The 25,716-nt window shown below is 41.0% G+C and overlaps 2 non-coding genes across 2 annotated transcripts; both read right to left on the reverse strand.

Moving 5' to 3' along the window:
• Positions 1–340: 340 nt before the first annotated feature.
• Positions 341–448, reverse strand: LOC130958316 (small nucleolar RNA R71). Its single transcript, XR_009077444.1, has one exon. It is a non-coding gene; the product is annotated as a small nucleolar RNA R71 (small nucleolar RNA).
• Positions 449–20,769: 20,321 nt separating this feature from the next.
• LOC130958259 (small nucleolar RNA R71) lies at positions 20,770–20,873 on the reverse strand. The gene has a single exon (XR_009077391.1). It is a non-coding gene; the product is annotated as a small nucleolar RNA R71 (small nucleolar RNA).
• Between the last annotated feature and the right edge of the window lie 4,843 nt (positions 20,874–25,716).

Genomic DNA, 25,716 nt, shown 5'->3' on the forward strand with positions numbered 1-25,716 from the left:
GGAAGGAGCTCCTGATTTTACACTGCAACCGTTTCAAGCGCATCATCCAGCGGTAGCTACAGATTTTGAAATAAAGACCGCACTGCTAAATTTGATGCCGAAGTTTCATGGCCTACCTGCTCAAGAGCCTATCAAGCACTTGAGAGATTTTCAGGCAGCCTGTTCTACTGTCAGGCGTGATGGCGCTGATGAAACTTCAATTCTGCTGAAAGCTTTTCCGTTCTCTCTTGAGGGAAAAGCAAGAGAGTGGTACTACACTCAACCTCTAGCAAACGTATCCAACTGGGATACACTCAGAAAGGAGTTCCTGGAGAAATTCTTCTTATCTGAAGTTACTGATAAACTGAGGAAGGATATCTCTACAATTGTTCAGGATGACAGTGAGACTCTCTTTGAATACTGGGAGCGCTTCAATAATCTTCTGGAAGCATGCCCCCACCACATGATTGACAAGATCGTGCTACTCAGCTATGTCACACAAGGTATGAGGCCCCAAGATAAGACCACATTGGAAAGTGCCAGCAATGGGTCTATGAAGAAGTACAAGACCACTGATGAAGCTTGGCAATTGATCAGTGATTTAGCTGAATCTACTCGGAACCACAGACAGAATCAAGGCCGTTCAAGGGCCGTTGCAGAAGTATCTTCTAGCATAGAGACTGCTGCTCTAAACCGAAGCATCTGTGAAATGACCAACCTGCTGAAGCAAATGCAGTTAAATCAACAAGCTCAGCAAACTCAACCGCAGCAAAACCAACAACTAGTCCCACAAAGAATTTGCGGAATTTGTGCTGATTACAGCCATTACACTGATGAATGCCCGCAGCTCCAACAAGAAGACAACATGGTGGCATCCACTCACAACTTCTATGATCGCCCCAACCAAGGGTACAATCAAAGTGGAAATAATAACCATGGATGGCAGGACAATTCAAACCAGAATTGGAGGGACAACAATAATAGGGGAGGCAGAGATAATCAGGGAAATCAGAGGTGGAATAATTACAACAACAGGCAGCAAAATCAACCTTACCGAGCACCTCACCTAAGGCAAAACCAAGGACCACCGAACAATCAGCAGCAGCCCTCTCAAATTACTCATTCTTCTGTATCTTCTAATGAAGAATTATTACAAGCTTTTGAGAAAAGACAACTGGCCATGGAAAATACCATCGTGAACAGTATTAATGCCAGTCTGAATGGTTTCACCTCTACTGGTGCATGAAATTGCAATCACACTTTTGCAATCCCGCACAACTAACCAGCAAGTGCACTGGGTCGTCCAAGTAATACCTTGCGTGAGCAAGGGTCGATCCCACGGAGATTGTCGGCTTGAAGCAAGCTATGGTTATCTTGTAAATCTTAGTCAGGATATCAAAAATTATCAGGATTGATTGTGAAAAGCAAAAGAACATGAAATAGGTACTTGTTTTGCAGTAATGGAGAATAGGTTGAGGCTTTGGAGATGCTCCATCTTCTGAATCTCTGCTTTCCTACTGTCTTCTTCATCAAACACGCAAGACTCCTTCCATGGCAAGCTGTATGTAGGGTTTCACCGTTGTCAGTGGCTACCTCCCATCCTCTCAGTGAAAACGTTCCTATGCTCTGTCACAGCATGGCTAATCATCTGTCGGTTCTCGGTCAGGCCGGAATAGAATCCATTGATTCTTGCGTCTATCACTAACGCCCCGCCTGCTAGGAGTTTGAAGCACGTCACAGTCATTCAGTCATTGAATCCTACTCAGAATACCACAGACAAGGTTTAGACCTTCCGGATTCTCTTGAATGCCGCCACCAGTTCTAGCTTATACCACGAAGATTCTGGTTAAGGAATCCAAGAGATATCTACTCAATCTAAAGTAGAACAGGGGTGGTTGTCAGGCACATGTTCATAGTTGAGAATGATGATGAGTGTCACGGATCATCACATTCATCCGGGTTAAGAGCAAGTGATATCTTAGAATGGAAGCAAGCATGATTGAATAAGAAACAGTAGTAATTGCATTAATCCATCAAGACACAGCAGAGCTCCTCACCCCCAACCATGGGGTTTAGAGACTCATGCCGTGGAAGGTATACAATGAAATGTGTAAAAATGTCATGAGGTACAGTTACAATGTCAAAAGATCCTATTAATAGTAGACTAGTAACCTAAGGTTTACAGAAATGAGTAAATGACAGAAAAATCCACTTCCGGGCCCACTTGGTGTGTGCTTGGGCTGAGCATTGAAGCATTTTCGTGTAGAGACCTTTTCTGGAGTTAAACGCCAGCTTTCATGCCAGTTTGGGCGTTTAACTCCAAGTTTTATGCCAGTTCCAGCGTTTAACGCTGGAATTCCTGAGGGTGACTTTGAACGCCGGTTTGGGCCATCAAATCTTGGGCAAAGTATGGACTATTATATATTGCTGGAAAGCCCAATATGTCTACTTTCCAACGCCATTGAGAGCGCGCTAATTGGGCTTCTGTAGCTCCAGAAAATCCACTTCGAGTGCAGGGAGGTCAGAATCCAACAGCATCTGCAGTCCTTTTCAGTCTCTGAATCAGATTTTTGCTCAGAACCTTCAATTTCAGTCAAAAAATACCTAAAATCACAGAAAAACACACAAACTCATAGTAAAGTCCAGAAAAGTGAATTTTAACTAAAAACTACTAAAAATATACTAAAAACTAACTAAAAAATACTAAAAACAATGCCAAAAAGGGTACAAATTATCCGCTCATCACAACACCAAACTTAAATTGTTGCTTGTCCCCAAGCAACTGAAAATCAAAATAGAATAAAAAAAAGAGAATATACTATAGACTCCAAAATATCAAAGAAACATAGTTCCAATTAGATGAGCGGGACTAGTAGCTTTTTGCCTCCGAACAGTTTTGGCATCTCACTCTATCCTTTGAAGTCCAGAATGATTGGCATCTATGAGAACTCAGAACTCAGATAGTGTTATTGATTCTCCTAGTTAAGTACAATGATTCTTGAACATAGCTAGTGTATGAGTCTTGGCTGTGGCCCAAAGCACTCTGTCTTCCAGTATTACCACCGGATACATACATGCCACAGACACATAATTGGGTGAACCTTTTTAGATTGTGACTCAGCTTTGCTAGAGTCCCCAATTAGAGGTGTCCAAGGTTCTTAAGCACACTCTTTTTGCCTTGGTTCACAACTTTATTTCTTTCTTTTTCTTTCTTTTTCTCTTTTTTTTTCGAAATTTTTTTTTTTTTGCTTCAAGAATCAATTTGATGATTTTTCAGATCCTCAATAACAGTTCTCTTTCTCCTCATTCTTTCAAGAGCCAACAATTTTAACATTCTCAAAACAACAAATTCAAAAGACATATGCACTGTTCAAGCATTCATTCAGAAAACAAAAAGTATTGTCTCCATATCAAACTAATTCAACTAGTTTCAAGGATTAATTTCGAAATCTTGTACTTCTTGTTCTTTTGTGGTTAAAGCATTTTTCATTTAAGAGAGGTGATGGATTCATAGGACATTCATAGCTTTAAGGCATAAACTTCAAATTTTATTAATTATGAATTAAGAACAAGACTCAGAAAATAAATATAAGATGAAACTAGAAATAGAAACAAAACAAAAAAAAAACGCAAAACATAGGCTCCTAATGATAGAGGTTTTCACAGAGTTAGGACTCAAAACCTTGATTTTGAGAAGTGGATGCTCCTTAGCTTGAGAGGAGAGCTTTCGGCGTTTCATCTCTTGGAGTTCACGCCCCTGCTTCTTTGTTCCTCAACAATTTGCAGAGCATGCAGTTCTGATTCTGCTGTTCTTCCTAAATTGCTCCATAGTCTCTTGCAACTTGGTGATAGATGCTTCTAGGCTGGCCAGTAGCCAATTTCAGGAAATTCAGGGAGGAACTCCTGCGCCTCCTTTTGATAGAGTTGTCTTGCACTTGTCCTTCCATTGACTTCTTGGTGATTGGGTGTTCAATGGGTATGAATTCATCTACTCCCATTTTTACCCCAGCCTCTTTACAGAGCAAGGAGATCAAGCTTGGGTAAGCCAGTTTGGCTTCAGTGGAATTCTTATTTGCAATTGTGTAGATCTCACAAGCAATCACATGATGAACCTCCACTTCTTTCCAAGCATAATGCAAGAATCATCATGCTCTCTGATAGTTACCTTCAGAACGGGTTGCTAGTGGGCAGTATGAAACGCCAATAAAGTCTAGCCAACCTCTTGCAATTGGTTTGAGGTCTCCCCTCTTGAGTTGGTTTGGGACACCCTTAGAATTGGTTATCCACTTAGTTCCAGGGAGGCATATGTCCTCTAGAACTTGATCCAACCCTTTGTCTGCTCTCACATTCTCCTATTAAATCTTGCAGTTGAGGCAACTTGAAGATTTCTCTTATTTTGTCCAGATGGAAGTGCATAACTTTCCCTCTGACCATGGTTCTGTAGGTATGGTAAGCGGTTCCAGTCATTCTCTGCTTATCTGTCAGCCATAGATTTGAGTAGAATTCCTGAACCATGTTCCTTCCAACCTTTGTCTCAGGATTGGTTAGAACTTCCCATCCTCTGTTTCGAATTTGCTCTTGGATCCCCAGATATTCATCTTCTTTCAGATCAAATTTTACTTCCGGGATCACTGACCTCAGACCCATTATTTTGTGATAATGGTCTTCATGTTCTTTGGTTAAGAACTTCTCTTGATTCCAAAGATTCTTTGGATTATTCTCTTTCTTGCCTCTTAAATTGGTTTGTTTTCCCTTAGGAGCCATGATATTGATGAATCTTGGCTTAGTGATCACGGAAAAGCACACCAAACTTAGAGGTTTGCTTGTCCCCAAGCAAAAGAAAGGAAAGAAGAGAGAGAGAATAGCAAATTCGAATGGTGTGGGCAATGAGGGGCCGAACGTGTTGTTATAAGGGGGGAGGAAGGAGATTTTGAAAAAAATAAGAAGAGATTTGAGAAGATATGGAGAGAATTTGAAAAAAGGGTGAGTTTTTGAAGAAGATTTGGGATTAATTTGAGATAGATTTGAAGAATGGTTTTGATTTGTGAAGATTTGAGAGTGAATGATGAAAGGTTGAAGTGCATTTATGTAGAAGAGTATGGGTAATAAAAGGAAAGTTTGAAAAAATTTGAGTTGAAAACGAAATTGTGGTCCCCCCACCTTCTGGCGTTAAACGCCCAGAATGGCACCCATTCTGGCGTTTAACGCCCATTTGATGCCCCTTTTGGGCGTTTAACGCCCAGCCAGGTGCCTGGCTGGCGTTAAACGCCAGAAAGCCTTTATCACTTGGCGTTTTTCTAAACGCCCAGGATTCTGCACACCTGGCGTTAAACGCCCAGAATGGTGCCCATTCTGGCGTTTAACGCCCAAAATGGCACTATTCCTGGCGTTAAACGCCCAGAATGGTACCCATTCTGGCGTTTAACGCCCAAAATGCCCCTTACTGGCGTTTTTTCGCCAGTAAGCTCTTTTCTCTGCTTTTTGAGCTGAATCCTTCTGTAACTCTGTGAATTCCTTCATTTTTGATACTTGCCTCTGTAAAATCATATAGCCTCCTAATGACTGGGTTGCCTCCCAGCAAGCGCTTCTTTACTGTCTTTAGCTGGACCTTTACTGAGACTCACTCAAGTCTCAGTTTTGAGCATTCCTGCTCAAAATTGCTTTCAAGATAATACTTGATTCTCTGTCCATTAACAATGAATTTTTGTCAGAATCAATATCCTGAAGCTCAACAATCCATATGGTGACTCCTGTGATCACATACGGACCCTCCATCGGGATTTGAGTTTTCCTGGAAACAATTTGAGCCTGGAGTTGAAGAGCAGAACTTTTGTCCTGGCTCAAAGACTCTGGTTGACAACTTCTTGTCATGCCACTTCTTTGCCTTTTCCTTATAAATTTTTGCATTTTCAAAGGCATTGAGTCTGAATCCTCTAGCTCATTTAACTGGAGCAATCTTTTTTCACCAGCTAACTGAGCAACCATGTTTAGGAATCTGGTTGCCCAGTAGGCTTTATGTTCCAGTTCCACGGGCAGATGACAGGCCTTCCCATACACCAGTAGGTATGGAGAGGTTCCTATAGGAGTCTTGAATGCTGTTCTGTATGCCCACAGAGCATCATCCAAGCTCTTTGCCCAATCCTTTCTTCGGGCTATCACAGTCCGTTCTAGGATTCTTTTTAGCTCTCTGTTAGAGACTTCAGCTTGCCCATTTGTCTGTGGATGATACGGAATTGCCACTTTATGGCTAATTCCATATCTAACCATAGCAGAGTATAGCTGTCTATTGCAGAAATGAGTGCCCCCATCACTGATTAGTACTCTGGGAACACCAAACCCTGCTGAAGATGTGTTTCTGGAGGAATTTTAGCACGGTCTTGGTATCATTAGTGGGTGTAGCAATTGCTTCTACCCACTTAGATACATAGTCCACTGCCACCAGAATGTAAGTGTTTGAGTATGATGGTGGGAATGGCCCCATGAAGTCAATTCCCCATACGTCAAACAATTCTATCTCTAATATCCCTTGTTGAGGCATGGCATATCCGTGAGGCAAGTTACCAGCTCTTTGGCAACTGTCACAGTTACGCACAAACTCTCGGGAATCTTTATAGAGAGTAGGCCAGTAGAAGCCATTGGAGGACTTTAGTGGCTGTTCGCTCACTTCCAAAATGTCCTCCATACTGTGATCCATGGCAGTGCCATAGGATCCTTTGTGCTTCTTCTCTGGGTACACATCTGCGGATCACTCCGTCAGCACATCTCTTAAAGAGATATGGTTCATCCAGAGGTAGTACTTGGCATCTGAAATTAATTTCTTTCTTTTGCACACTGCTGTACTCCTTGGGTATGAACCTCACAGCTTTATAATTTGCAATATCTGCAAACCAAGGAGCTTCCTGAATGGCAAAGAGTTGCTCATCTGGGAAAGTCTCGGAGATCTCAGTAGAAGGGAGGGACGCCCAGTACTGGTTCTATTCGGGACAGATGATCAGCTACCTGGTTCTCTGTCCCTTTTCTGTCTCTTATTCATATCAAACTCTTGCAGAAGCAACACCCATTATTAGCCTGGGTTTTGAATCCTGCTTTGTGAGTAAGTATTTAAGAGCAGCATGGTCAGTGTACAAATCACTTTGGATCCCACTAGATAAGATCTAAACTTGTCAATGGCATAGACCACTGCAAGTAATTCTTTTTCTGTGGTTGTGTAATTCTTCTGTGCATCATTTAGAACACGGCTAGCATAATAAATGAGCAGAAGTTTGTTATGCCTCTGTCCCAACACTGCACCAATGGCATGATCACTGGCATTACATTAACTCAAATGGCAATGTCCAATCTGGTGCAGAGATGACTGGTGCTGTGACCAGCTTAGCTTTCAGGGTCTCAAACACCTGCTGACACTGTGTCAAACACAAATGGTGTGTCAGCAGCTAGCAGGTTACTCAGAGGTTTTGTAATTTCGAAAAATCCTTTAAAACCTTCTGTAAAATCCTGCATGCCCCAGAAAGCTTTGATTGCCTTAACATTGGCAGGTGGTGGTAATTTTTCAATTACCTCTACCTTTGCCTTATCCACCTCTATTCCCCTGTTTGAAATTTTGTGCCCAAGGACGATTCCTTCAGTCACCATAAAGTGACATTTCTCCCAGTTTAAAACCAGGTTAGTCTCTTGGCATCTTTTCAGGACAAGTGATAGGTGGTTAAGACAGGAGCTGAATGAGTCTCCATATACTGAGAAGTCATCCATGAAGACTTCCAGAAATTTCTCTACCATATCTGAGAAGATAGAGAGCATGCACCTCTGAAAGGTTGCAGGTGCATTGCACAGACCAAAAGGCATCCTTCTGTAGGCAAACACGCCAGAAGGACAGGTAAACGCCGTTTTCTTTTGGTCCTGAGGATCTACTGCAATTTGGTTGTAGCCTGAATAGCCATCCAAAAAGCAGTAATAATCATGACCAGCTAGTCTTTCTAGCATTTGGTCTATGAATGGTAAAGGGAAATGATCCTTTCTGGTGGCTGTATTGAGCCTTCTGTAGTCAATACACATACGCCACCCTGTAACTGTTCTTGTAGGAACCAGTTCATTTTTTTCATTATGAACCACTGTCATGCCTCCCTTTTTGGGGACAACTTGGACAGGGCTCACCCAGGGGCTATCAGAAATAGGATAAAATAATCCCAGCCTCTAGTAATTTAGTGACCTCTTCTGCACTACCTCCTTCATGGCTGGATTTAGCCTCCTTTGTGGTTGGACCACTGGTTTGGCATTATCCTCCAACAGGATCTTGTGCATGCATCTAGCTGGGCTAATACCCTTGAGATCACTTATGGACCACCCAAGAGCTGTCTTGTGTGTCCTTAGCACATGAATCAGTGCTTCCTCTTCCTGTGGATTTAAAGCAGAGCTTAATCACTGGAAAAGTTTCACCCCCTCCCAGAAATGCATATTTCAGGGATGGTGGTAGTGGTTTGAGTTCAGGTTTGGGAGGCTTATCCTCCTCCTGAGGAATTTTCGAAAATTCCTTTGTTTCCTGTGGTTCCAAGAGCTGTCTTGTGTGTCCTTAGCACATGAATCAGTGCTTCCTCTCCTGTGGATTTAAAGCAGCTTTATCACTGGAAAAGTTTCACCCCCTCCCAGAAATGCATATTTCAGGGATGGTGGTAGTGGTTTGAGTTCAGGTTTGGGAGGCTTATCTCCTCCTGAATTTTCGAAAATTCCTTTGTTTCCTGTGGTTCTTCTGATCAGGGTGAACATCCTTGAAGATGTCTTCAAGCTCTGATTCTAGGCTTTCAGCCAATTGATCTTTCTACCAGAGAGTCAATAATGTCAGCGCCCATGCAGTCATTTGGTGTGTCTGGATGCTGCATAGCTTTACAGCATTCAACTTGAACTCATCCTCATTGACTCTCAGGGTTACTTCCCTCTTTGTACATCAATGAGAGTTCGTCCAGTTGCTAGGAAAGGTCTTCCTAGAATGAGAGTTGCACTTGTGCTCCTCCATTCCAGCACACAAAGTCAGTTGGAAAGGCAAAGGGCCCAACCTTGACAATCATGTCCTCTATTATGCCTGATGGGTATTTAATGGAGCCATCAGCGAGTTGGAGGCATATCCTGGTTGGTTTGACTTCTCCAGTCAACCCAAACTTTCTGATAGTGGATGCAGGTATTAGATTGATGCTTGCTCCAAGATCACATAGGGCTGTCTTGGTGCAAGCGCCCTCTAATGTGCATGGTATCATAAAGCTTCCAGGATCTTGAAGCTTTTCTGGTAAGCTTTTCAGAATGACTGCACTGCATTCTTCAGTGAGAAACACTTTTTCAGTTTCTCTCTAATCCTTCTTATGACTTAAGATCTCTTTCATGAACTTAGCATAGGAAGGTATTTGCTCAAGTGCCTCTGCAAACGGAATCTTTATTTCAAGAGTCCTTAGATAGTCTGCAAAGTGGGCAAATTGCTTATCTTGTTCCGCTTTGCGGAGTTTCTGAGGATAAGGCATCTTGGCTTGATATTCTTCAACCTTAGATGATGCAGGTTTATTTCTTACAGGAGTGGTTGAAGAAGCCTTGTTAGAGGGATTACTGTCAGCACTCTCAGGTGTCTGATCTCCCTTTGGCGTCTGAACGCCAGGATTGGGTGGAAAATGGGCGTTTAACGCCAACTTTTCCCCTTTTTCTGGCGTTTGAACACCATAACTGGGCAAGGAATGGGCGTTTAACGCCAGCTTTCCTTCCCTTTCTGGCGTTTGAACGCCAATAACACTCCTCTCTGGGCTCTTACTGTCCTCAGAGGGATTTTGAACATGGTTGGTTATCCTCTGTCAATTGTTCCTTGTTTGGCTTTTTGCTCTTTTGAGCAGTGGTATTCAGTGTTCTCCCACTCCTCAGCTGAACTGCTTGACATTCTTCTGTTATCTGTTTAGATATTTGCTGTTTTGCTTGATTCAACTACAGTTCTATGTTCTTGTTAGCAACCTTAGTATCATGGAGCATTTCTCTAAATTCTGCTAACTGTTCTGTCATCAGGAGCAATTGTTGATTAAGCTCATTCATCTGTTCTTGAGGATTAGGATCAGTGACTAATGCCATGACTTCTTCTTTTGAAACAAACTCATTGCTAGAATATAAGTATTGGTTTCTAGCAACAGTGTCTATAAGCTCTTGAGCTTCTTCAATTGTCTTCCTCATGTGTATAGATCCACCAGCTGAGTGGTCTAAAGACATCTGAGCTTTTTCTGTGAGCCCATAGTAGAAGATGTCTAACTGTACCCACTCTGAAAACATTTCAGAGGGGCATTTTCTAAGCATACCTCTATACCTCTCCCAGGAATTAAAGGGATTCATATCCTCTTGTTTAAAGCCTTGGATGTCCACCTTAGCTGTGTCATCCTCTTTGGAGGGTAAAAATGATTCAGGAATTTGTCTGACAACTGTTTCCATGTCTTTATGCTTGCTGTAGGTTGGTTATTCAACCACCTTTTAGCTTGATCTTTTACAGCAAATGGAAACAGTAATAGTCTGTAGATCCTGATCTTTTATCATGTACTGTGTCAGCAATTGTAAGAACTGTGCCAGAAACTCAGTAGGTTCTTCCTGTGAAGACCGGAATACTGGCAGTTTTGCTGCACTATGATAATGAGTTGAGGATTTAGCTCAAAGTTGCTTGCTTTGATGGGAGGTGTACAGATGCTACTTCCATATGCAGCTGTAATGGGGTTAGCATATGACCCCAGAGTCCTTTTGGACTGATCAATCCCTCTTAGGTCCATAATGGACAAAAGGGAAATGATAATGATTGCAAGTAGATAAATTTTGTTTTTTTTGTTTTGAATTAAACGAAAAAAATTAAGATAAAATAAAAGGAAATTAAAAAAAATTCGAAAATCAAAAAGAAAACAAAATCAAAGCAAATTGAGAACTGAATCAATTAGTTAATTAAAAAGATTTTGAAAAAAAGCAATTAGAAAGATATGATTGAAAAGTTTTATGAAAAAGATTTGATTTTTGAACAGAGGAAAGAGAAAAACCAAAAAGACACCAAACTTAAAATTTTTAGAAAATCAAACACTAATTTTCGAAAATTTTAAAGGAAAAACACAAAGAGGACACCAAACTTAGAATTTTTATGAATCAAAAAGGGACTAAGAACATGCAAAATCGAAAATTTTAAAAGAAAAACAAAAGCATGCAATTGACACCAAACTTAGAATATGAAACTAGACTCAACTAAAAGACTCTAAACCAACAAAAATAAAACAGTCCTAATCTAAGCAACAAGATAAGCCGTCAGTTGTCCAAACTCGAACAATCCCCGGCAACGGCGCCAAAAACTTGGTGCACGAAATTGCAATCACACTTTTGCAATCCCGCACAACTAACCAGCAAGTGCACTGGGTCGTCCAAGTAATACCTTGCGTGAGCAAGGGTCGATCCCACGAGATTGTCGGCTTGAAGCAAGCTATGGTTATCTTGTAAATCTTAGTCAGGATATCAGAAATTATTAGGATTGATTGTGAAAAGCAAAAGAACATGAAATAGGTACTTGTTTTGCAGTAATGGAGAATAGGTTGAGGCTTTGGAGATGCTCCATCTTCTGAATCTCTGCTTTCCTACTGCCTTCTTCATCAAACACGCAAGACTCCTTCCATGGCAAGCTGTATGTAGGGTTTCACCGTTGTCAGTGGCTACCTCCCATCCTCTCAGTGAAAACGTTCCTATGCTCTGTCACAGCATTGCTAATCATCTGTCGGTTCTCGGTCAGGCCGGAATAGAATCCATTGATTCTTTTGCGTCTATCACTAACGCCCCGCCTGCTAGGAGTTTGAAGCACGTCACAGTCATTCAGTCATTGAATCCTACTCAGAATACCACAGTCATTCATAGTTGAGAATGATGATGAGTGTCACGGATCATCACATTCATCCGGGTTAAGAGCAAGTGATATCTTAGAATGGAAGCAAGCATGATTGAATAAGAAACAGTAGTAATTGCATTAATCCATCAAGACACAGCAGAGCTCCTCACCCCCAACCATGGGGTTTAGAGACTCATGCCGTGGAAGGTATACAATGAAATGTGTAAAAATGTCATGAGGTACAGTTACAAATGTCAAAAGATCCTATTAATAGTAGACTAGTAACCTAAGGTTTACAGAAATGAGTAAATGACAGAAAAATCCACTTCCGGACCCACTTGGTGTGTGCTTGGGCTGAGCATTGAAGCATTTTCGTGTAGAGACCTTTTCTGGAGTTAAACGCCAGCTTTCATGCCAGTTTGGGCGTTTAACTCCAAGTTTTATGCCAGTTCCAGCGTTTAACGCTGGAATTCCTGAGGGTAACTTTGAACGCCGGTTTGGGCCATCAAATCTTGGGCAAAGTATGGACTATTATATATTGATGGAAAGCCCAAGATGTCTACTTTCCAACGCCGTTGAGAGCGCGCTAATTGGGCTTCTATAGCTCTAGAAAATCCACTTCGAGTGCAGGGAGGTCAGAATCCAACAGCATCTGCAGTCCTTTTCAGTCTCTGAATCAGATTTTTGCTCAGAACCTTCAATTTCAGTCAGAAAATACCTGAAATCACAGAAAAACACACAAACTCATAGTAAAGTCCAGAAAAGTGAATTTTAACTAAAAACTACTAAAAATATACTAAAAACTAACTAAAAAATACTAAAAACAATGCCAAAAAAGGTACAAATTATCAGCTCATCATCTACTCTGCAAGCTTTTATGACACAACTTGGTTCAGCACAACATTCCAGTAACCAACCTTCAAGCACCACTGGAATCCCCTCTCAACCATTACCCAATCCAAAGGGAGGCATTAATGCCATCACCCTGAGGTTCGGAACTAAACTGCAGGAGAGGAATCAAGAGGAACGAAGCTCACCAGAGTACGCCTCAGCTGAAGAGGTGGTAGAAATCGAAGATGTTGAAGAGGAAGAGGATATACAGGACACAATTGAAGAAGAAATAGCTCAACCACAGGAAGAAGCACAAAGAGGTACATGCACCACAGAAAACACTACTCCCATTCCATTCCCACAACTTGCAAGGAAGCCTAGGAAGTAGCTGGAACCTGATCCTAAAATGGTAGAAATATTCAAAAAGGTTGAGGTAACTATTCCCCTTTTTGATGTTATTCAGCAAGTACCTAAATATGCAAAGTTTCTAAAAGACTTATGTATCCATAAAGATAAAATTAATGAATTAGAAACTATTTCTTTAGGTAGTTCTATATCTGCTTTAATGGGAGGATTTCCTGAAAAATGTAGTGACCCAGGTCCTTGCATAGTTAGCTGTACTATTGGTGGTGTAGTAATTTATGATTGCATGTGTGATTTAGGAGCATGTGTTAGTATAATGCCTTTGTCTATATATGATATTTTAAGGCTACCTCCTTTAAAAAGGTCGGCAGCTCATTTTGTGTTAGCAAATAAAAGCATTATTACAGTGGCTGGAGTTGCTGAAAATGTTTTGGTGAATATCAAAGGGCTCACATTTCCCACTGATTTTTATATCCTGGAGATGCCCCATAATGATTCCGATAAGCCATCATCAATCCTACTTGGAAGACCATTCCTGAAGACATCAAAATTCAAATTGGATGCTTTTTCAGGAACATACTCCTTTGAAATAGATGGCCGCATAGTAATCTTCAATCTGAATGGAATCATTGACAACCCCCCAGAAGATCATTCCATTTTCCAGTGTGATGTCATAGACGAAAGTGTGGCTGAAGTTCAAAAGGAAGAGTTTGAAGAGAGGCATACGAGACAAGGTCCAAGTGTGAGAACCCTCTTAACTGACAATGAGGACACTGCGCCATTTTCACAAGCCCCAGATAACCCAGAGCCTACCCATGATCAAAAGTTAGAATTGAAACCTCTCCCTCCACATCTCAAATATGCTTACCTTGAGGATGAGGAGAAATTTCCGGTTATTATTGCAAGAGAACTGACTTCTCAACAAGAAGAACAGCTACTTGATGTGTTGAGGAAGCATAAGAAGGCAATTGGGTGGACTTTGGCAGACATAATGGGAATCAACCCTCAAGTATGCGAGCACAGAATATTTTTAGAAGAGGGAGCAAGACCTGTCCGTCAACCACAAAGAAGATTGAATCCTACCATCTTGGAAATTGTAAAAAAGGAAGTGACCAGACTATTGGAGGCCGGTATCATATATCCCATTTCAGACAATGAATGGGTAAGCCCAGTACAAGTGGTGCCCAAGAAGTCCGGAGTCACTACCGTGAAAAATGAGCATGGAGAGCTCATAGCAACTAGAGTTCAGAATGCTTGGAGAGTCTGCATTGATTACAGGCGTCTCAACCAAGCTACTCGTAAGGATCACTATCCACTTCCATTTATTGATCAAATGTTGGATCGCCTGTCAGGTAAATCGCATTATCGCTTTTTAGATGGTTACACAGGTTATTTCCAGATTCATATAGCTCCTGAGGATCAGGAAAAGACTACTTTTACATGTCCTTTTGGGACCTATGCTTATAAAGATGCCCTTTGGCTTGTGCAATGCACCAGCTACTTTTCAAACGTGCATGATGAGTCTTTTCTCTGATCTTATTGGGACTGTAGGAAGTTTTTATGGACGATTTTAGCGTTTATGGTGATTCTTTTAACCTTTGCTTAGATGGATTATCTAGAGTATTAGATAGATGTATTAATACAACCTTGTATTGAATTTCGAAAAATGCCATTTTATGGTAAAGCAAGGGATTGTATTGGGACATGTGGTATCTATAATGGCATTTCTGTAGACCCAGCAAAGGTGAATGTTATTTCTAGTTTACCTTACCCCTCTTCTGTGAGGGAAGTCCGTTCGTTCCTTGGCCATGCAGGTTTCTACAGGAGATTTATTAAGGACTTTAGTAAGGTGGCACTTCCCTTATCCAGATTACTACAAAAGGATATTGAGTTCGAGTTCAGTGAGGACTGCAAACAAGCATTTGATAAGCTAAAGACTGCTCTAACTCAAGCTCCAATTGTGAGAGGACCCGATTGGAGCCAGCCATTTGAAATCATGTGCGATGCTTCCAACCATGCAGTAGGAGCAGCACTGGCTCAGCGTGAAGGTAAGAATCCTTTTGTTATTGCCTATGCGTCTAAGACTTTAGACACTGCCCAATCCAATTATACTACTACTGAGAAAGAGCTACTTGCTATAGTTTTTGCTCTGGATAAATTCCGGGCTTATTTACTTGGTACTAGAGTAGTAGTGTATTCGGGCCATGCAGCTCTAAAGTATCTATTGGCTAAAAAGGAATCCAAACCAAGACTTATACGTTGGATACTGCTGTTACAATAATTTGATTTAGAAATCAAGGATAGGAGTGGTAATCAAAATTTAGTAGCAGACCACTTGAGTCGCCTTGAACATATTAAGGATGATTCTACTCCCATAGATGATAATTTTCCTTTTGACAACTTACAAGCAGTATCTGAGGTAGTCCCTTCTTACGCACCTGTTGCTAATTATTTAGTTAGCCGCACATTTCCTCCACATTTTTCTAAACATCAAAGAGACAAGCTGAAAAGCGAGTCTAAATATTATATATGGGATGACCCATATTTATGGAGATGTGGCGCTGACCAGATAATTAGACGCTATGTACCTCAATTAGAATTCCAGTCTATTTTAGAGGCCTGCCACTCATCTGAGAGTGGAGGACATTTTGGCCCCCAACGAACAGCTAGAAAGATCTTAGACTGTGGATTCTGGTGGCCTACTCTTTTTAGAGATGCTGCTGAATTTTGTAAATCTTGTCACCCATGCCAGAAATTTGGTAACATATCCAAGAGGGATGAGATGCCTCAACAATATATGCTTTTTTGTGAAATTTTTTTTGATGTTTGGGGCATTGACATCATGGGTCCATTTCCAAATTCTAGTGGATATTTTTTATATATTGTTAGCTATAGATTATGTTTCCAAATGGGTGGAAGCAATTCCTACCCGCACTGATGATGCTAACACTGTTGTTTCCTTTGTGAGGAACCATATTATATGCCGCTTTGGATCACCACGAGTGATCGTGAGCGATCAAGGCACCCATTTTTGTAACAGGAGACTAACAGGATTGATGAAGAAGCATGGGGTAATCCATAAAGTTGCCACAGCTTACCATCCCCAAACTAATGGGCAAGCCGAGGTGTCAAACAGAGAAATTAAACGTATCTTGCAAAAGATAGTAAAGCCTCACAGAAAAGACTGGAGCACCAGACTACAAGATGCACTGTGGGCATATAGAACAGCATACAAGACACCCATTGGGATGAGCCCCTTCCGCTTAGTTTATGGAAAAGCTTGTCATCTCCTAGTTGAAATCGAACACAGAGCCTTCTGGGGCAGTTAAAGAATGCAACATGGGAATTGAGGATGCTGGAGCTGAAAGAAAGCTACAACTGCAGGAACTGGAGAACCTTCGCTTAAAAGCTTATGAGAACTCCAGAATATACAAGGAAAAGATGAAAGCTGTGCATGATCAAAACATCCAGAAGAGAGATTTCCAACCTGGAAATTTTGTTCTCCTTTACAAATCTCGACTGAGGCTCATGCCCGGTAAGTTGAGATCCAAATGGGAAGGTCCATACAGAATAGAAAAGGCTGAACCGTATGGAGTTTATCACCTAAGCCATCCTTCAAGTTCTGAACTTATTAAAGTTAACGGACACCGCCTGAAGCTATACCATGGTGAAAAGGTACAGAAAAGCAAGGAGCTTGAGATCTTCCGCCTGGAAGATCCCCACGTAACAACAGACTGAGCTAGTGGAACGTCCAACTTACGGACGTTAAAGCAAAGTGCTTGGTGGGAGACAACTCACCGCGGTATATTGCCACCTTTGTTGAGCCGCAAATTGAGTGAAGACAATGGGGTTTCCTACGGAGACAGCAAGGCAGGTCAATCTTTCTTGGGTAGTTGAGTTCTACTCCAACTTCTACATACCGACCCTGCAGTCTGTTTATGTCCGGCAGAAGCAAGTCCCCATTACAGAAGAGGCCATTCAGCAAGTTCTGAGTCTTCCCCCTATTCCAGCAGGAATGGACGCTTTTCAAGAAGCTACCCTTCAGCGCCAGCGATACCAATTTGACTGGGACTCTGTTCTCAGAGTCATTACTTTACCTGGCAGCCGTTGGATCTACGGATACCACCGTAACCACCCTAAGGGAATCTTGGCTTCAGCACTTACATTGGAGGCTCGCGTATGGGCACAAATCATGTCCCATTACGTCTTTCCGAGCACTCATGAGTCCTCCCTCACTGCGGACATGGCTGTTTGATGAGCGGATAATTTGTACGCTTTTTGGCATTGTTTTTAGTATGTTTTTAGTAGTTTGAGTTGAGTTTTTAGTATATTTTTATTAGTTTTTAGTTAAAATTCACTTTTCTGGAGTTTACTATGAGTTTGTGTGTTTTTCTGTGATTTCAGGTATTTTCTGGCTGAAATTGAGGGACCTGAGCAAAAATCTGATTTAGAGACTGAAAAGGACTGCAGATGTTGTTGGATTCTGACCTCCCTGCACTCGAAGTGGATTTTCTAGAGCTACAGAAGCCCAATTGGCGCGCTCTCAACGGCGTTGGAAAGTAGACATCCTGGGCTTTCCAGCAATATATGATAGTTCATACTTTGCCCAAGATTTGATGGCCCAAACCGGCGTTCAAAGTCACCCTCAGAATTCCCAGCGTTAAACGCCGGAACTGGCACCAAAATGGGAGTTAAACGCCCAAACTGGCACAAAAGCTGGCGTTTAACTCCAAGAAGAGTCTCTACACGAAAATGCTTCATTGCTCAGCCCAAGCACACACCAAGTGGGCCCGGAAGTGGTTTTTTTATGTCTTTTACTCATCTCTGTACACCCTAGGCTACTAGTTTTCTATATATAGGACTTTTTACTATTGTATTGGAGAGCTTTTGATCATGTTTTTATGATTGAACTCACTTTGGGAGGCTGGCCTCACGGCCATGCCTAGACCTTGTTCTTATGTATTTTCAACGTGGAGTTTCTACACACCATAGATTAGGTGTGGAGCTGCTGTACCTCGAGTATTAATGCAATTACTATTGTTTTCTATTCAATTCCGCTTGTTCTTTGTCCAAGATATCACTTGTTATTCAACTTGATGAATGTGATGATTCGTGACACTCATCATTCTCACCTATGAACAAAGTGACTGACAACCACTCTTGTTCTACAAGCCGTGCTTCAAACTCCTAGCAGGCTGGGCGTTAGTGACAGACGCAAAAGAATCACTGGATTCTATTCCGGCCTGACTGAGAACCGACAGCTGGATAGCCGTGCCATGACAGGGTGCGTTGAACATTCCACTGAGAGGATGGGAGGTAGCCACTGACAACGGTGAAACCCTTGCATAAGCTTGCCATGGAAAGGAGTAAGAAGGATTGGATGAAGATAGTAGGAAAGCAGAGAGACGGAGGAAGGCATCTTCATACGCTATCTTTCTCACCAATGATATACATAAGTATCTCTCTTTATCTTTATGCTTTATTCATCATCTATACCCATTTGAGTCTGCCTGACTAAGATTACAAGGTGACCATAGCTTGCTTCATACCAACAATCTCCATGGATCGACCTTACTCGCGCGTAAGGTTTATTACTTGGACGACTCAGTGCACTTGCTGGTTAGTTGTGCAAAGTTGTGTAGTGATCACAATTTCGCGCACCAAGTTTTTGGCGCCGTTGCCGGGATGTTCGAGTATGGACAACTGACGGTTCATCTTGTTGCTTAGATTAGGTATTTATTTTCAGAGTTCTTAAGAATGAATTCTAGTGTTTCAAGGTGATGTTCTTATCATCACCAAAGCTGATTGATCCTCATCAATTTAGCTCTTGAATGCAATGTCCTGCTGAAGCTTGGCTAGCTATGTCTAATCCTTTAGACTAAAGCTTTAGACTAACATTGCATGATTCCTGGAATTCTCATTAAGATTTTGATCCTTTATTTTCTTCTTCCACTTAATTTTCGAAAAAATCCAAAAAAAAATTTACAAAATCATAAAAAACCAAAATATTTCTTGTTTAAAGTCTAGTGTCTCATTTTAAGTTTGGTGTCAATTGCATGTTTCTGTTCTTCTTGCATTCATTCATGTGTCTTAAGTGTTCTTCAAGATGTTCTGATGATTTCCTTGTTTTGATCTTTGAATTCTATTGACTTGAGTGTTTTGTTATTTCTCATGTGCATTCTCATTTGTTAGTGTCAATAGTATACAAACTGCTAAGTTTGGTGTCTTGCATGCATGTTATTTGATTTTAGTCGCATTTTGATTATTCCTCATTATTAAAATCCAAAAATATTTTTAATTTGTGTCTTTTCAAGTCAATACAGAGAATTGAAGATTCAGAACATACTGCAGAGGAATTATACAGAAAAAGCTGGGCATTCAAAATGCCCAGTGAAGAAGACAGACTGGCGTTTAAACGCCAGCCAGGGTACCTGCTGGGCGTTTAACGCCCAAAAGGGTAGAGTTTGGGGCGTTAAACGCCAGAATGTGCACCATTCTGGGCGTTTAACGCAAGGATGGCACAAGAGGAGGATTTTGTTTTTCAAATCAATTTTTTTTTTCAAGTTTTCAAAGTTTTTCAAAATCAAATCTTTTTCAAATCAAATCTTTTCAATCAAATGTTTTCAAAATCAATTTCTTTCCTTTTCAAGATACTTGCTATCAATTAATGATTGATTCAACATTTCAAGTATGTTGCCTTTTCTGTTGAGAAAGGTTTAATGTTTGAATCATATCTTCTTGTTAGGCAAGTCATTAATTTTTAAAATCAAATCTTTTTAAATGTTTTTCAAATCATATCTTCTCAATCACATCTTTTTTTTAAAAAAAAAAAAACCAATCATATCTTCTTAACCAATCTTTTTCAAAATAGTTTTCAATCAAATCTTTTGATTTCTAATTCAAATCTTTTTCAAAAATCACTTGATCTCTTTCCCACTCTTGGTTTTCGAAAATTACTTAGTGTTTTTCAAATGTTTTTAAAATCTTTTACTTAATTTTCGAAAATTACTTCCCTTCTTCTCACATCCTTCTATTATGGACTAACACTATTCCTTAATGCAAATTGAACTCCATCTTCTTTGATAAGTTCGAATTTTCTACATCTGTCTTCCATTTTTCTTTTCCTCTGACTCCTTAAGGAATCTCTATACTGTAACATAGAGGATTCCATATTTTCTTGTTCTCTTCTCTTTCATATGAGCAGGAACAAAGACAAAGGCATTCTTGTTGAAGCTGACCCTGAACCTGAAAGGACCTTGAAGCAAAAGCTAAGAGAAGCTAAGGCACAACTCTCTGTAGAGGACCTAACAGAAATCTTTAAAGAAGAAGAACCCATGGCAGCCGAAAATAACAACAATGCCAACAATGCAAGGAAGGTGCTGGGTGACTTTACTGCACCTACTCCCGACTTCTCTGGGAGAAGCATCTCTATCCCTGCCATTGGAGCAAACAACTTTGAGCTTAAGCCTCAATTAGTTTCTCTAATGCAACAGAATTGCAAGTTCCATGGACTTCCATTGGAAGATCCTCATCAGTTCTTAGCTGAATTCTTGCAAATCTGTGACACTGTCAAGACTAATGGGGTTGACCCTGAGGTCTACAGACTTATGCTATTCCCTTTTGCTGTAAGAGACAGAGCTAGGACATGGTTGGACTCACAACCTAAAGAAAGCCTGGACTCATGGGAAAAGCTAGTCAATGCCTTCTTGGCAAAGTTCTTTCCACCTCAAAAATTGAGTAAGCTTAGAGTGGAAGTCCAAACCTTCAGACAGAAGGATGGAGAATCCCTCTATGAAGCTTGGGAAAGATACAAACAATTAATCAGAAAATGTCCATCTGACATGCTTTCTGAATGGAGCATCATAGGTATTTTCTATGATGGTCTCTCTGAACTATCCAAAATGTCTTTGGATAGCTCTGCTGGAGGATCTCTTCATCTGAAGAAGACGCCTGCAGAAGCTCAAGAGCTAATTGAAATGGTTGCAAATAACCAATTCATGTACACTTCTGAAAGGAATCCTGTGAACAATGGGACAAGTCAGAAGAAAGGAGTTCTTGAGATTGATACTCTGAATGCCATTCTGGCTCAGAACAAGATATTGACTCAACAAATCAATTTGATTTCTCAAAGTCTGTCTGGAATGCAAAATGCACCAAGCAGTACTAAGGATGCTTCATCTGAAGAAGAAGCTTATGATCCTGAGAACCCTTCAATGGAAGAGGTGAATTACCTAGGAGAACCCTATGGAAACACCTATAATTCTTCATGGAGAAATCACCCAAATTTCTCATGGAAGAATCAAGAGAGACCTCAACAAGGTTTCAACAACAATAATGGTGGAAGAAACAGGTTTAGCAATGGCAAGCCTTTTCCATCATATTCTCAGCAACAGACAGAGAATTCTAAGCAGAACCAATCTGACTTCGCAACCATGGTCTCTGATCTAATCAAAACCACTAAAAGTTTCATGACTGAAACAAGGTCCTCCATTAGGAATTTGGAGGCACAAATGGGACAGCTGAGCAAGAAAGTTACTGAACTCCCTCCTAGTACTCTCCCAAGCAACACAGAAGAAAATCCAAAAGGAGAATGCAAGGCCATCAACATGGCCGAATTTGGAGAGGAGGGAGAGGAAGTGAACGCCACTGAGGAAGACCTCAATGGGCGTGCACTGACCTCCAATGAGTTCCCTAATGAGGAACCATGGGAATCTGAGGCTCAAAATGAGACCATAGAGATTCCATTGAACTTACTTCTGCCTTTCATGAGCTCTGATGAGTATTCTTCCTCTGAAGAGGATGAGTATGTCACTGAAGAGCAAGTTGCTAAATACCTTAGAGCAATCATGAAGCTAAATGACAGGTTATTTGGAAATGAGACTTGGGAGGATGAACCTCCTTTGCTCACCAAAGAACTGGATGACTTGTCTAGGCAGAAATTACCTCAAAAGAGACAAGATCCTGGGAAGTTTTCAATACCTTGTACCATAGGCACCATGACCTTCAAGAAGGCTCTGTGTGACTTAGGGTCAAGTGTAAACCTCATGCCTCTCTCTGTAATGGAGAAGCTAGGGATCTTTGAGGTACAAGCTGCAAGAATCTCACTAGAGATGGCAGACAACTCAAGAAAACAAGCTTATGGACTTGTAGAGGATATTTTGGTGAAGATTGAAGACCATTACATCCCTGCTGATTTCATAGTCCTAGAGACTGGGAAGTGCATGGATGAATCCATCATCATTGGCAGACCTTTCCTAGCCACAGCAAAAGCTGTGATTAATGTTGATGGAGGTGAACTAATCATTCAAGTGAATGAAGAATCCTTTGTGTTTAAGGCTCAAGGATATCCCTTTGTCACCATGAAGAGGAAGCATGAAGAGCTTCTCTCAACTCAGAGTCAAACAGAGCCCCCACAGTCAAACTCTAAGTTTGGTGTTGGGAGGCCACAACCAAACTCTAAGTTTGGTGTTGAACCCCCACATTCAAACTCTAAGTTTGGTGTTGGGAGGTTCCAACATTGCTCTGAGAAAATATGAGGCTCCATGAGAGCCATCTGTCAAGCTACTGACATTAAAGAAGCGCTTGTTGGGAGGCAACCCAATGTTATATTTTATCTATTTTTGTTATTTTATGTTTTGTTTGTAGGTTGATGATCATAAGAAGTCACAAAATCAATTGAAAAAGCAAAAACAGAATGAAAAACAGGAAGAAAAACAGCACACCCTGGAGGAAGAACCCACTGGCGTTTAAACGCCAGTGAGGTTAGCAGTTGGGCATTTAACGCCCAGTCTGGCACCATTCTGGGCGTTTAATGCCAGAAAGGGGCACCAGACTGGCGTTAAACGCCAGGAAAGGGCAAGAACCTGGCGTTAAACGCCAGAAAGGGGCACCAGCCCGGCGTTTAACGCCAGAATTGGCTCAAAACGTGATTTTGCATGCCATATGGTGCAGGGATGACTTTTCCTTGACACCTCAGGATCTGTGGACCCCACAGGATCCCCACCAACCCCACCACTCTCTCTCTTCTTCACCCATTCACCAATTACCTCAATACCTCTTCCCCAAAAACCCTTCACCTATCAAATCCCATCTTTCTCTTCACCACTCACATCCATTCTTCATAAAACCCCACCTACCTCACCATTCAAATTCAAACCACTTTCCCTCCCAAACCCACCCATACATGACCGAACCATGAGCCCCCCTCTCCTATATAAACCCTTCTTCACTCCTTCATTTTCACACAACCTAAACACCACTTCTCCCTCTTTGGCCGAACACAAAGCCATCCCTTCTTCCTCATTTCTTCTTCTTCTACTCTTTTCTTTCTTCTTTTGCTCGAGGACGAGCAAACCTTTTAAGTTTGGTGTGGTAAAAGCATTGCTTTTTGTTTTTCCATAACCATTTATGGCATCCAAGGCCGGAGAAACCTCTAGAAAGAGGAAAGGGAAGGCAAAAGCTCCCACCTCCGAGTCATGAGAGATGGAGAGATTTATCTCAAGGGTGCATCAAGACCACTTCTATGAAGTTGTGGCCTTGAAGAAGGTGATCCCCGAGGTCCCTTTTTCACTCAAAAAGAGTGAATATCCGGAGATCCGACATGAGATTCGAAGAAGAGGTTGGGAAGTTCTTACCAACCCCATTCAACAAGTCAGAATCTTAATGGTTCAAGAGTTCTATGCAAATGCATGGATCACCAAGAACCATGATCAAAGTGTGAACCCGGATCCAAAGAATTGGCTTACTATGGTTCGGGGGAAATACTTGGATTTTAGTCCGGAAAATGTAAGGTTAGCATTCAACTTGCCTATGATGCAAGGAGATGAACATCCTTACACTAGAAGGGTCAACTTTGATCAAAGGTTGGACCAAGTCCTCACTGACATTTGTGAAGAGGGCGCCCAATGGAAGAGAGATTCAAGAGGGAAGCCGGTTCAATTGAGAAGGCATGACCTCAAACCCGTGGCTAGAGGATGGTTGGAGTTTATTCAACGCTCAATCATTCCTACTAGCAACCGGTCCGAAGTTACTCTAGACCGGGCCATCATGATCCATAGCATCATGATTGGAGAAGAAGTAGAAGTTCATGAGGTTATAGCCCAAGAACTCTATAAGGTGGCGGACAAATCCTCTACCTTGGCAAGGTTAGCCTTTCATCACCTCATTTGTCACCTCTGTTATTCAGTTGGAGTTGACATAGAGGGAGACATCCCCATTGATGAGGACAAGCCCATTACTAAGAAGAAGATGGAGCAAACAAGAGACCCCTCTCATCATGAAATCCCTGAGATGCCTCAAGGGATGCACTTTCCTCCACAAGACTATTGGGAGCAAATTAACACCTCCCTAGGAGAGTTGAGTTCCAACATGGGACAACTAAGGGTGGAGCACCAAGAACACTCCATTCTCCTCCATGAAATTAGAGAAGATCAAAGAATCATGAGAGAGGAGCAACAAAGACAAGGAAGAGACATTGAGGAGCTCAAGCACTCCATAAGACCTTCAAGAGGAAGAACAAGCCGCCATCACTAAGGTGGACCCGTTCTTTAATCTCCTTGTTCTTTATTTTCTTGTTTTTTGAATTTTCATGCTTATGTTTATCCATGTTTGTGTCTCATGATCATTAGTGTCTTAGTGTCTATGCCTTAAAGTTATGAATGTCCTATGAATCCATCACCTTTCTTAAAAGAAAACTGTTTTTATCACAAAAGAACAAGAAGTACAGGATTTCAAATTCATCTTTAAAACTAGCTTAATTAGTTTGATGTGGTGACAATACTTTTTGTTTTCTGAATGTATGCTTAAACAGTGCATATGTCTTTTGAATTTGAGGTTCATGAATGTTGGCTCTTGAAAGAATGATGAAAAAGGAGACATGTTACTGAGGATCTGAAAAATCATTAAAATGATTCTTGAAGCAAGAAAAAGCAGTGAATACAAAAAAAAAAAGAGAAAAACGAAAAAACAAAAAAAGAGAAGAAAACAAAAAAGAAAAAGAAAGGAAAAGAAAGAAATAAAGTTGTGATCCAAGGCAAAAAGAGTGTGCTTAAGAACCCTGGACATCTCTAATTGGGGACTTTAGCAAAGCTGAGTCACAATCTGAAAAGGTTCACCCAATTATGTGTCTGTGGCATGTATGTATCCGGTGGTAATACTGGAAGACAGAGTGCTTTGGGCCACGGCCAAGACTCATAAAGTAGCTGTGTTCAAGAATCATCATACTTAACTAGGAGAATCAATGACACTATCTGGATTCTGAGTTCCTAAAGAAGCCAATCATTCTGAATTTCAAAGGATAGAGTGAGATGCCAAAACTGTTCAGAGGCAAAAAGCTAAAAGCCCCGCTCATCTAATTAATACTGATCTTCATAGATGTTTTTGGAGCTCATTGCATATTCTCTTCTTTTTATCTTATTTGATTTCTAGTTGCTTGAGGACAAGCAACAATTTAAGTTTGGTGTTGTGATGAGAGGATAATTTGTACGCTTTTTGGCATTGTTTTTAGTAGTTTGAGTTGAGTTTTTAGTATATTTTTATTAGTTTTTAGTTAAAATTCACTTTTCTGGACTTTACTATGAGTTTGTGTGTTTTTCTGTGATTTCAGGTATTTTCTGGCTGAAATTGAGGGACCTGAGCAAAAATTTGATTCAGAGACTGAAAAGGACTGCAGATGCTGTTGGATTCTG

This window comes from Arachis stenosperma, chromosome 10 (assembly GCF_014773155.1).
Source record: "Arachis stenosperma cultivar V10309 chromosome 10, arast.V10309.gnm1.PFL2, whole genome shotgun sequence".
NCBI lineage: Eukaryota > Viridiplantae > Streptophyta > Magnoliopsida > Fabales > Fabaceae > Arachis > Arachis stenosperma.